Below are 5,000 nucleotides of genomic sequence, written 5' to 3'. Positions count from 1 at the left end.
TTCAGAGTCACCAAGGCAAACGGACCGGACGAGCCGACCGATTGGTTTTGATCTAATAAAAGCGTCCCTTCCATCTCTGGTCGGGACTCTGTTTGCATGTATTAGCTCTAGAATTACCACAGTTATCCAAGTAACGTGGGTACGATCTAAGGAACCATAACTGATTTAATGAGCCATTCGCGGTTTCACCTTAATGCGGCTTGTACTGAGACATGCATGGCTTAATCTTTGAGACAAGCATATGACTACTGGCAGGATCAACCAGGGAGCTGCGTCAACTAGAGCTGAGCAGCCGGCCGCCCGGGAGTGTGTCCCAGGGGCCCGCGCGAACACGCAAGCGTCCGCTCAATTATTCTGCAAACAGGAGGAGGCTGAGCTCCCCTGCACAATACACCTCGAAACCCTCTCAGGTCCCGGCGGCGCGCAGCGCCGTCCTAAGTACTTGGTCGGGTTCGAGAGAGGCGCAATCGCCCGGAGTTAGGCGAGTAGACGCTTTAGGTGCGACCACCCGTGCTCCCAACTGAGCTTGCCGCTGCCGACAGAGGCCCGGGAGCGTGCTGTCGTGGCATTGCCGGCGGGAGACAACACGCGCCACCTACGGTGACCGGCAGCTCCAACGCCAGCGCCACAGAAGGGCAAAGGCCCCACGTGGGTGCCGAAGCGAACTCTCCCAGCACAGCGCACGTGCCAACACGTCTGCACAACTGCGATACAAACCACCAGCGAGAACCGCTGGGGCGACCGAGCAGCAGACGGCGTCGCGGCGCCGAGTGCCGGGCGGCGGCGCATCCTCAACGCACACAGTCCTCAGTCGGACCAGCACACTGCAGATGTCCACCGCGCTTCGCACCGGGCCCGCGAGGACCCACTTTGGCCGCCCGGCGCCGCGCGCAGGGTGCCCCGGCGCGCAGCTGCGCCGCCTGCCGCGTCCGTCGGCCGGCGCGCCTGCCACTGGGCGCCCCCACCAGCCGGCTGTAGCGCGTGCGCCCACGCACCGCGCGGCCAGCACGCCGGGCGGCCCCCCCTCACCGGCCGGGGACGGTCCCACCCAGCCACCGCCGCGTATCGCTTCACACACAGATTTGCCCTTACTGATTTACCTCCAGCAACAACAACCGCACCACAATGGGTTTACCAGTTGTTCATTTGCGTAACGTCACCAGCAAACGTAGACGTCCATCCCAGTTTGCAAATGCAACGATTATTGCATACCTGTCTGTTAGGTGTCACGACACACTACGTCTGCCCACATACACGCAACAAAATGTGCACGACTAGAGAACACGTGGGAGGTGGCCCCCTACGTATGCGATGTCCATTACGAGACCGACTGTCAACCAGCATCTGTACCATGTCGCAGATGTGGAACGCGGTGCACCATGCTATCACACTGTGTGAGAAGAGACGACTACGTTTGAATACACGCGCCACTACATCAACAGACGGCTCATGCTGATCGCCATCCAGGGCGTCCGTTAATCCCACACGTCTCTATGGCGTACCACACTGCAATGTAGCTGTTATGGGGAGACGGCACGTGGCTGAGTGCACAACATTTGGACCGTATGGTTCGCTGTTGTTGGGCGCAGTCGTTGTACGGTCACACATGTGCCACAGCGTATCATGCAGTACATACGGACCTATGTGCAGTACAATGTGAGGGTTAAGCTTACGACATCAGCGGACAGTGGACACAGGCCGTACCACGACGTAGACTGAGCGCTTCGACATGCGAATGCCAGTGAACAGCTGCGAAGGGCATTGAACACGCAAGCACCTGAACGACCAGCGTGCGAAGGCAGGGGGGAGGGTGGGGGCGATGTACATCCTGCAGTCGTCCACATTACAGTGTACAGCGGGAGCATGTAAAAAGTAAGCAACACTTGCGAAGTGTTGAACATGAAACGATACACAAGAGGGTGGGCGGTGCGAGTAGCGAACTATATTCAGAGGGTTGTGGTTAGACAACACTGGATTAATGTAACGTGTCATATGCCAATTACAGAGCAGGTTAAGGCACAACTTGGGTTAGGTTAAGGCACAACGTGGGTTAGGTTAAGGCACAACTTGGGTTAGGTTAAGGCACAACGTGGGTTAGGTTAAGGCACAACGTGGGTTAGGTTAAGGCACAACGTGGGTTAGGTTAAGGCACAACGTGGGTTAGGTTAAGGCACAACGTGGGTTAGGTTAAGGCACAACGTGGGTTAGGTTAAGGCACAACGTGGGTTAGGTTAAGGCACAACGTGGGTTAGGTTAAGGCACAACGTGGGTTAGGTTAAGGCACAACGTGGGTTAGGTTAAGGCACAACGTGGGTTAGGTTAAGGCACAACGTGGGTTAGGTTAAGGCACAACGTGGGTTAGGTTAAGGCACAACGTGGGTTAGGTTAAGGCACAACGTGGGTTAGGTTAAGGCACAACTTGGGTTAGGTTAAGGCACAACTTGGGTTAGGTTAAGGCACAACTTGGGTTAGGTTAAGGCACAACTTGGGTTAGGTTAAGGCACAACTTGGGTTAGGTTAAGGCACAACTTGGGTTAGGTTAAGGCACAACTTGGGTTAGGTTAAGGCACAACTTGGGTTAGGTTAAGGCACAACTTGGGTTAGGTTAAGGCACAACGTGGGTTAGGTTAAGGCACAACGTGGGTTAGGTTAAGGCACAACGTGGGTTAGGTTAAGGCACAACGTGGGTTAGGTTAAGGCACAACGTGGGTTAGGTTAAGGCACAACGTGGGTTAGGTTAAGGCACAACGTGGGTTAGGTTAAGGCACAACGTGGGTTAGGTTAAGGCACAACGTGGGTTAGGTTAAGGCACAACGTGGGTTAGGTTAAGGCACAACGTGGGTTAGGTTAAGGCACAACGTGGGTTAGGTTAAGGCACAACGTGGGTTAGGTTAAGGCACAACGTGGGTTAGGTTAAGGCACAACGTGGGTTAGGTTAAGGCACAACGTGGGTTAGGTTAAGGCACAACGTGGGTTAGGTTAAGGCACAACTTGGGTTAGGTTAAGGCACAACGTGGGTTAGGTTAAGGCACAACTTGGGTTAGGTTAAGGCACAACTTGGGTTAGGTTAAGGCACAACTTGGGTTAGGTTAAGGCACAACTTGGGTTAGGTTAAGGCACAACTTGGGTTAGGTTAAGGCACAACTTGGGTTAGGTTAAGGCACAACTTGGGTTAGGTTAAGGCACAACTTGGGTTAGGTTAAGGCACAACTTGGGTTAGGTTAAGGCACAACGTGGGTTAGGTTAAGGCACAACGTGGGTTAGGTTAAGGCACAACGTGGGTTAGGTTAAGGCACAACGTGGGTTAGGTTAAGGCACAACGTGGGTTAGGTTAAGGCACAACGTGGGTTAGGTTAAGGCACAACGTGGGTTAGGTTAAGGCACAACGTGGGTTAGGTTAAGGCACAACGTGGGTTAGGTTAAGGCACAACGTGGGTTAGGTTAAGGCACAACGTGGGTTAGGTTAAGGCACAACGTGGGTTAGGTTAAGGCACAACGTGGGTTAGGTTAAGGCACAACGTGGGTTAGGTTAAGGCACAACGTGGGTTAGGTTAAGGCACAACGTGGGTTAGGTTAAGGTAGAAATTGCGTTACATTGCGGTACAAATTGCGTTACATTGCGGTACAAATTGCGTTACATTGCGGTACAAATTGCGTTACATTGCGGTACAAATTGCGTTACATTGCGGTACAAATTGCGTTACATTGCGGTACAAATTGCGTTACATTGCGGTACAAATTGCGTTACATTGCGGTACAAATTGCGTTACATTGCGGTACAAATTGCGTTACATTGCGGTACAAATTGCGTTACATTGCGGTACAAATTGCGTTACATTGCGGTACAGATTGCGTTACATTGCGGTACACATTGCGTTACACATTGCGGTACACATTGCGTTACACATTGCGGTACACATTGCGTTACACATTGCGGTACACATTGCGGTACACATTGCGTTACACATTGCGTTACACATTGCGGTACACATTGCGGTACATTGCGGTACACATTGCGGTACATTGCGGTACACATTGCGTTACATTGCGGTACACATTGCGTTACATTGCGGTACACATTGCGTTACATTGCGGTACAAATTGCGTTACGAATTTGGTTAAGTTAAGGTGCAAAATGGGTTAGGTTAAGGTGCGAAATGGGTTGGATTACAGTACACAACGTGGTAAGAGAGTGTGTTGGGGGGGGGGGCCGAGGTTCGTTGGTAGTGATCATTGTAAGTGAATGTCTGAGGCAGCTTCAGTATGTCACAGCAGTTATGTCTCGTCAGGATGCGCTTTTCGCTCGTGACTGGAGGCGCGCCGCGTCTGTGGTTGCGGCAAGGGAGCGGCAGACCTGTGTGATTCATTCCTGCCATTGTTTCTGTGCCGTAACAGGAGGCAGTGTGGTGGTGTTGGGTGCACCCCTGTGTAGGACATGTGTGGGTGTTGGTGGCTTATCTGAGCAATTGTGGATGTCGGACGGGTGGGATATTCTATTTTAGAATTGGACCCCCTGGTGTGGTTATCATAGTGTGGATGGTGTACTGTGGCGGAGAGGATGCACCGGACGTTGGTCCATGCTGGTGCTTACATATTGTATCTGTGTCTGTTACAGGCAGAGAGTAATGTGTGATAGAGTGTCTCGCTGATGTGTGGTTCATATTGTGTGCACAGACTTACAGCATGTATAGGGACAGCGGGAATTTGGCATATTGGATATAACTCTTCGTGAAACGCAAGATATAGGGGTGGATTGCAACGTACGAGTGCGGGAAGAGTCCGCCGTTCATCCGCTGGAGTTGCGATTTCGGCGGTTGGGGTGGGGCACGTGCGGGTGCGGGTGGAGTGATTGTCGGTTGACTACTTCGTGCGACGCAGGCACTGGCGTTCGGGTTCCTGTGGTGGACAGATTATGCAGGCTTTGTGGGTGGCGTCGGAAAATGGGTACTGTGGGACCTAGCGATGTCGTAGTCGGGGTGGCGTCTCATAGATGGCGGTAT

The 5,000-nt window shown here is 52.7% G+C and overlaps 1 non-coding gene across 1 annotated transcript in view; it reads right to left on the bottom strand.

Annotated features, from left to right (window-relative positions):
- Positions 1-268, bottom strand: part of LOC126149972 (small subunit ribosomal RNA) — a 1,909-nt gene extending 1,641 nt beyond the window's left edge. Inside the window, exon 1 of the ribosomal RNA XR_007531226.1 lies at positions 1-268. This exon is cut by the window's left edge and continues 1,641 nt beyond it. This is a non-coding gene — a ribosomal RNA (small subunit ribosomal RNA).
- Between the last annotated feature and the right edge of the window lie 4,732 nt (positions 269-5,000).

This window comes from Schistocerca cancellata, unplaced genomic scaffold (genome assembly GCF_023864275.1).
Source record: "Schistocerca cancellata isolate TAMUIC-IGC-003103 unplaced genomic scaffold, iqSchCanc2.1 HiC_scaffold_961, whole genome shotgun sequence".
Classification (NCBI taxonomy): Eukaryota; Metazoa; Arthropoda; class Insecta; order Orthoptera; family Acrididae; genus Schistocerca; species Schistocerca cancellata.
Note: the sequence above shows the minus strand (reverse complement) of the source record. Positions and strands in the feature narration are given on the sequence as shown.